Raw genomic sequence first — 8,432 nt, forward strand, 5'->3', positions numbered from 1 at the left:
AAGAGAAAAACAAATATCATATATTAACGCATATATGTGGAATCTAGAAAAATGGTACAGATGAACTGGTATGCAAGGCAGAAATAGAGACACAGATGTAGAGAACATATGTATGGACACCAAGGGGGGAAAGTGGGGTTGGGGTGGTGGTGGTGGTATGAATTGGGAGATTGGGATTGACATATATACACTAATATGTATAAAATAGATAACTAATAGGAACCTGCTGTATAAAAATAAATAAATACAATAAAATTAAGAAAAAATGGATTCTTATTCTTGTTTCAAGCAGCCACTATCCTCCCTTATCTCCTTAATATATTCACTGAACTTCTTTCAAATTAGATCTAATAATTCTGCTCCAGTTAATAAATATAGTCTAGTTTGTTGAATTTCTTTTGAGGTAGTTGTACTCTTTGAGGGTCCAGGTGTATATATTAGAAAGTGGCTGAAGGTCAGGCTCCAATCTGGCAGTTCTGTTGAATTTAGAAACAGGGGAAAGGTGGCAGCCTGTGAAGAGATTCCAAGTTCCACAAGCCACTAATGATCCCTCTGGTTTGCTGTCATGGCACCAGGGAACAACTCTGGTCGCTGTTTCACTTTAAACCTGTACAGAAAAGGAGCACCAGGAAGAGGCAGCCATCACAGGTTTTTGTCCCCTAGTTCTAGGACTTTGGAAGGTGAGCTGTGGAGGAATTAAGGTTTGAGGGTGGATGGTCATTGGCCCCTGTTTTCTCAACTACACACCCTAGCAGAGTGTATACGCTTCCCTAATTTTACCTCTTGGACAATTGACCTTGCAGTGTGGGTTGTTTCCATTGATTTCTGCAGTGAAGAGGCAACAAAGAGTATCTCTAGGAGGCTGTGGGGAGGAGGCAAGAGCAGAACTTGAAAAACTTCACCTCAGTCAGTGTTTTGCTTCTATGTCTGGCAGCTCCCAGCCACAAGCTACCATCACTTACCTTCCCACTGACCCTCGGACACCAACTCAAGTCATGCTTTCATCTTCCCAGAGTTTTCTCTTGGTTTTTGGTTAGTTTCTGAACTCCACTTTTCTCTCTTGCTTCTGTAGTTTCTTTGTGATTGCTTTGGGTGGAGGGAACCAGCAGTACATTCTAGTTTGCCAAACTGGCTTCCCATTCATATTTACTATAATGACTCTTATTTGGATTTATTTCCACTATCTTCTTTTATGCTTTCAATGATGAGTATTTTTCTCTATACTCTTCCTCCCTCCCTCCCTTCCTTCCTTTCTTCCTTCCTTTCCTCATTCCTCTCTCCTTCCCTTCCTTCCTCCCTCTCTCCCTCCTTCCTCTCTTTCTAGATTGAGTAATTAAAAATTTTTTCATTTCTCCCCTTTATGATCTAGAAATTAGACACTTTACCTATATTCCTCTATTGATGTAGTAAAGTTAGCTTTGGCTGAAAGACAAACACTTTAATGAATAGAAATAGCTTAAGAAAAGTCCAGGTAGAATGTTAATGCACCAGATGACTAAATAGTGTTAAGATATCCATTCTCCCCAGCTTGACCTATAGATTAAAGAAATCTCAATCCAAATCCCAGCAGACTTTTTTGAAGAAATTGCCAAGATGGACCAATAATTATTATGCAAATGCAAAGAATCTACAAGTGCCCAACCAATCTTGAAGAAGAAAAAAACAAAGTTGAAGGATTTGCATACACAGTTTCAAGGCTTATTATAAAACTATAATAATCAAGACAGTGTAATATTAATGTAAGGATAGTATTATATTGGGGTAAGTATAGACAAATAGATCAATGAAATAGAATAAAGTCCAGAAATAGACCCATGCATATATGGTCAACTGATTTTTAATAAAGGCTTTGATGTAATTCAGTGGGGGAAAGAAAGTGTTTTCAACAAGTGGTATTTAATGATTGGATAATTTGTATGGAAAAAAAAGTAAGCCATACCTCCTTTTCACATCTTCCACAAAAATTAATTCAAGGTGGCTCATATTCTTAAAACACAAAAGAGCCATAAAGCGTCTAGAAAAAAACAGGAAAATATATTTGTGACCTTGGAGCAGGCAAAGATTTCTTGACAGAACACAAAAATACACTGATTTTGACTTCATCAAAATAAAAATTTCTATTCATCAGACTGCCTATATCTGACTAAATACTTATATTTAGAACATACAAAGAACACTATCAAACAAGAATAAAAAGGGAAACAACCAAATGAAAGGAAACAAAATACCTGAACAGATATTTCATGAAAGAAGATACATAAACAGCTAATAAGCCCATGAAAATGTTCTCCACTTCATTAATCATCAGGGAAATGAAAATTAAAACCACCCACTAGTATGGAGAGAGTCTTTGGTTTGTTTTTACTAGGCACCTGTGATACTACATACCTAGGACCACTTTAAACTAAAGTCTTGGCTTAAGGTACGGTGAACTTGGACTGAAAAGCTGTATGAGGGTCAATTGCTGGTTACAAATTCTAAAGGGACTTTTCTTCTCTACCTAGGTCAAGGCTTAAAACAGGGAAATTACTTTGCTGTCTCCTAAGGGGAGGAGTGCACTTACTTCTAGTTTATCGCTACATGGAGAGTGTAGCCCTCTGGGATCTCAGCTTTATCAGTGGGGTCTCCTATCAGAATCTCCACATTTAGAGAGACTTTAACCCTTGTGCTCTGTGCCCTTCACTTCCCAAGGCCCTGAAATCTGATACTTAAATTCACTGGCTTCAGCAATTATTCTCATATGGAAGCTGCCTCCATCCTCTATATACTCTCCTGGGTTTCATTTTTCAGTTAGTTTTTGGTCTCTGAAAATTCATTACTTTGTTGCCAGTTCATTCTCATATTTACATAGGTTTGAGAAAATGTATATCTATCATCTTTAGTTATTTTCACCAGGGTGATTGGTTGAGGTAGCCTGCCTGTCTGTCATCAGAAACAGGAGTCCCGTATTTCTGTTTTATCTTATTCTTTTTTTTTTTTTTTTTTTCTTTTTGCGGTATGCGGGCCTCTCACTGTTGTGGCCTCCCCCGTTGCGGAGCACAGGCTCCGGATGCGCAGGCCCAGCGGCCATGGCTCACGGGCCCAGCCGCTCCGCGGCATATGGGATCCTCCCAGACCGGGGCACGAACCCGTATCCCCTGCATCGGCAGGCGGACTCTTAACCACTTGCGCCACCAGGGAGGCCCTATCTTATTCTTATAAAATGTCTATTTTATGTTCAAGTTTTAAAATGCACATGATCTATCAATATAGTTGTATTCAATATATGCATTTAATAATAAATAAATAAATAAATAAATAAATAAATAAATGTAAACTGAGCAGAAGTGCATATGCTCAGAAATGTTTATGGCTGGGGTGTGCAATAAAAAGAGTTTGCAGAACCCATGTGAGAATCACAACATGGACCATTTCCTTCCTATCAAGACCTGGGGAGGTGACCATAGCAGAAGGGTGGCTTGCAAGGCCTCCAAGGTCTTGGGGAAATCCAGGCTTCTCTCCTGCTTTCCTATTATGTGACAGTCTAGGAAAGTTTTGCAAATGTCATTGGTTATTTTTAATTTCCTGTAAGAGGAAAACTTACTGGGTAGATAAGTTTACCTCTTTTTTATTTTTTTTTCCCCATGCCACATGGGGATTTCCCTGACCAGGGATCGAACCCATGCCCCCTGCAGTGGAAGTGTGGAGTCTTAACCACTGGACCATCAGCGAAGTCCCTGTTTACCTCTTACTGAGATGATGGCTGGTTGGTATACATCACCCTTAGTATCCACTAGCACACGGGTCCTGCAATACTGACTACATATGACCTGCCGCACAATACTGCTGCTCCCTAGACAAAGCCGGAAGCTAGCCAGCTGTGACCCTGAACTTCCTCCATTGTGCTGTCCTGGCTGGTTTTGCTTGAGACAAACCTCTTTTGTTCTAAAGGAGGTTTTTACATTGGAGATGAGACTTTTGACAGAGGGGATACTTGCTTTCATTTGACTGATAGGACCTTGGCAAAGAAAGTTCATTTTACCAGTTGCTGGCTTATGTCCTGTCTGGGAAGAGCAATAACCTCATTAATGAATTATCTCCTACTTACAAGACGAACTTGACTCATTTGTTTCCTTCAAAAGACAGTGTCATTGATTAAAGATAGCCATTAGTCACCACGAATAAATGTATCTGTTCACCTTTCAGAGGTGTTTGACATTTGCATTTTGTGCTAGGAAGCAAAACAGATAGTTCTTAACTCATATGTCTTCTCGAAGTTACCTCAAAGGTGGTCTCAGTGTTCTAGATAATAAAAATCAAAAAATTATTTACACATGCTAAAGTTTAACAAATAGATCTAGAGATAACCATTTCTAATCTTTAAATTGGGGAGCAATGCTTACTTTTGGTTAAATCACATGCAGAATCTATTGGCGGTGATGTTTTTGAAGACGCAATTTGCAAGTATGGTGATATCGCAGATAATCAGTCTGTCTAGAACAAAGCACTTAGCAGAAACTTCAAAGCTCAAGTAAAATATATCACACCAATTTTGGAACCTAAAACCAAAATCAAATGCTCATTTTTACAAAAAGTCATCAAAGTTTCATTTTTTAAAAGTTGACTGAACTAGGTTGGATTGAAACCCAAGCCTATGTATTATTAAAATCAATGAATTGGGATATCAAAATATCAGACTGAACTCCAATCAGAACTCTATGCAGTCTTGATTGTGGATAGCAGATTCCTCCCTTATAAGCTAAATTGGATTTTGTGAGAAGGAATGGCAGTGACATTATCAAACAATGAAACGATGGGACCCACAGGATTAGCCTTCAGAGGGAAGGTGCAGTTGTGCCGAGCATGACAAGGTGCTCTCTGCCCCCTGAAGTGAGCATGAGCTGTCAGTGCTCCTTCAGTACCACATTTATGTGTCCACTGGATCTTTCTACAAGGTGTCTTTGGCTGAACCGAGTGGTGGTCATTGCAGACTGGTTGGGACTGACCATATGGGGGACCCAATTCCCTGGACCGACCGACTGTATCACAGGTCACTTATTTGGGGGACACAGAGCCACATCCTGCTAGTTGTGTTTTTCATGAATGGATGAGGAAACATTTGCAAATGACATGGCTCCAGAACCCCCACCAGCTGTGCTGACTGTTCTGGGTGAGCCTGATTGCTTTTGGCTCTACCTGGTGCAGTGTTTTCCATCAAATCAGTCCTTCCTCCATGGGGGTACTTATTATGTGCCATTTTGAAAATAGAAGGGACACAGAGCAATCATCCAGCAAGACCATAAAACACTTTATTATCCAAGATGGTGAGGGGACAGGTATGACATACAACACTGGGAGCAATGATGGTCGAAAAATGTGGTACTAAAGTGTGATTTAATGAGGCTCGGAGGATTTAGTTCTTTCAGGAAAGTTCCACTGTGACTTGGGTGTAGGAGAAGTGAGCTGGCGTGGGCTCCTGACTGAGCAACATCTCACCAAATAGGCTTTAGCCAGCACCCCGCCCACCCCCCCATTTGTCCTGCTGTCCCGGAAAACCATTGTCAAGAAGACTTTAGCGCAGGAAACTTCTGACTGATTTAGTGGACCCCAAACTTGGCACGGCTTCTCAGTGGCTTCCGTTTTACAAGGCAGCAGTTAATCCAACAAAAGCCTGAATTCATTTCCCTGTACATCCATTGATTGCCAGCTGAGAGCTGGATGCTGTCAACTTGCTTAAAAAAAATTCCGTTTCACTGAAATTGAGGTCCTTTGCCCTCTGATAAATGGTGGTGTGTCATCTTAGGCAACATTTTACGTTCCACTTTTCCGGAGGAAAAACTCATTAGCAGATGGTGGCTGGTCATCAAGTCAATCATTGTCTTTGGATTTAATCATACACATCTTTCTGATCCAGCTGAACTAAAACTACCTGTTATACTTCGTTATTGTGTTGGCACAAACTCAGCCCTTGAGTTATGAACATAAGACATTCATGCACAAGTTTGAGCATGATTTTGTCATCTTCTTCATTGAAGTGCATGTGTTTGTTAAATATCTGTCAAGTAACTATGGTAGGCTTGGTCCCATAGGGATTGCTTCGGCGAGTAGAAGAGTTAAAAACCCTGGATCCCATCCCAAAGGGACCAATGATCTGGAAGGTGACAGGGCCACACTTAAGGAGGTAAACAATGTTGCCTTATTACATAAGCTCAGGGCTTTTGTGGAGATGGCCTTGGCTAGTCTAATATGGCAGTTCTTAAATGGTGCTGCACCACAGTGTTACTTGAGAAGCTTTCAAAAAGATGAAAGTTCAGGTCCTGTCTTGGTCAGTTCAGACTCCTATGACAAGAATATTGTGGACTGGGTGGCTTAAACAACCATCTTTTATGCCTCAGAGTTCTGGAGGCTGGGCAGTCCACAACCAAGGTGCTGGCAGATCCAGTGTCTGGTGAGAGCCCATGTCCTGGTTTGTAGATGGCTGTCTTCTCATTATATCCTCATGTGGCAGAAGGTAGTGAGAGATGAGAGAGAGAGAGATAGATAGATAGATAGATAGAGAGAGAGAGAGAGAGAGAGAGAGAGAGAGAGAGAGAGAGGGAGGGAATGAATGTGAAATTAAGCACTCCTGTCTCTTATAAGGGTAATAACCCCATCACGAGGACTTCACCCTCATGACTAATTACCTCCCAAAGGTAATGCCATTGTGTTGGGAGTTGGGATTTTAACATATGAATTTTTGGGGGACATAAACATTCAATCCATAACAGGTCCCCATACCAGAGACCCTGATTTGATGAAAATGAATCTGTGGAAGGGCCCGGGCACTGGTACTTGGAAAAGTTCCCCGAGTGATTCTAATGTGCTGCTAGGACTGAGAACTGCTGGGCTAGGAGACAGATGAGTAGGATTTTTTGTTTGTTTTCTTTTTACATTTAGTTTCTATTCTGGATTTCATCCTTCTCCAGTTAAATAGGAGCTTTCTCTTCCTTATTCCAATAGCTCCTTGTACACATCTCAATGATAGCCTAACCACCTCCTGAAACGGAGTCTCCCTAACCGAATTACCCTGCCAAGTTTATGATTAACTTCTCTATCCAAAACTTTATTCCCTCTTTTGTCCCTTCTGACCTCAATCCTGTGCTAACTGAACACTTATCAACAAGAGTCAGATGACTACAATTGCTGTTGTTGATATCGTTAATGTACAAACTCAGGCTGTTTCTCCAGGGCAAGATGAGCTAACGGACTCCTGAGCCCTGGACTACCGGGCCAGAGAATTGTAAACCAGAGACATCTTGATTCCTGAAACTACAATTAAGTAGCATCACAAGATGATGATTCATCCCAGCTTCTTTGTTGTTCTTCTTTAAGAAACCCCTAACTCAGAGACAAGCTAGAGTTTGAGCTGAGGCTTTCTCCCACTCCCTTGCTTGTCTCCCTGCAATAAAACCTTAGTTTGTTGCAAACACCTACTCTCAGAGTTTGGCTTTCTGCAAGGTGGGCACATGAATCCTTTTGCTTGATTACACTTCCTGTGACAATCTCCCTACAGATCTGTTCATCCCACTAGCTTGGTTGCCCTTCTGGGGGCAGGGTCAGGGTTCTAGTCAGTCTTTTATTCCCAGAGCTTGGCACAGAGAAGATGTTCCACAAATGTTTGTTGAATGAAGGAATGAAAGAATGAACTGGTTGACCTTGAGTAAGATACATAAACTCTCTGCTTAGGAGTCTTTGTCTCCAGGTTCATAAAGATCAGGGAAAGGAGCAATTGTGCTCTCTCTTACCTTATAAGCATTCTGTGGGGCTATAGTCCAGATGCCTTCCTCTGATGACTTTGAAGCCCTTTTAGGATAAAATTGCAATGCAAATTCTAGCCACTCTCATGGACAATTGACCCTGGAGTAATACCTTTGTTCCCCCATTTTGTATTGAGACAGGGGTGAATTTTGGTGAGATTAGAGAAGAACTGATGCTGGTACAATGAGTCTACTAATGTCATCTACATGAGATGGCTGACTTTTAAAATAGTTTGGAACACAGCTAGGAGTCTTGAAACCTAACAGGACCCTCTGGGGCCCTCCTGTCTACAAATCCTTTCCATGTCCCTCATTTCTTGTTTGTAGGAAAGATACTTTATTCAATCTCCTTGACCTTCCCTGAGTTCCAAAGGGCAAATTCAAACACTTGCTAATCAGGGAAGGGAGGGAATGCAGAAACAAAGAAGAAACAGTCAAGAAACAATAATGCAGTGATGGGGCAGGTTTGTGGTTCCTCCTCAAGGAATATACATAACAACATCTTTGAGTTCTTCTGCAGGAACTAAGACCCCCCACCCAGGTGGAGGATGGTAACTTCAGGCTGAGCACAAGAGACCTGTTACCTCACCACCAACCAATCAGAAGAAAGTCTGTACACAGTGGAAGATAATGAAGAAGACTCTGACCCCTTTCTCA

This window comes from Mesoplodon densirostris, chromosome 17, assembly GCF_025265405.1.
Source record: "Mesoplodon densirostris isolate mMesDen1 chromosome 17, mMesDen1 primary haplotype, whole genome shotgun sequence".
NCBI lineage: Eukaryota > Metazoa > Chordata > Mammalia > Artiodactyla > Ziphiidae > Mesoplodon > Mesoplodon densirostris.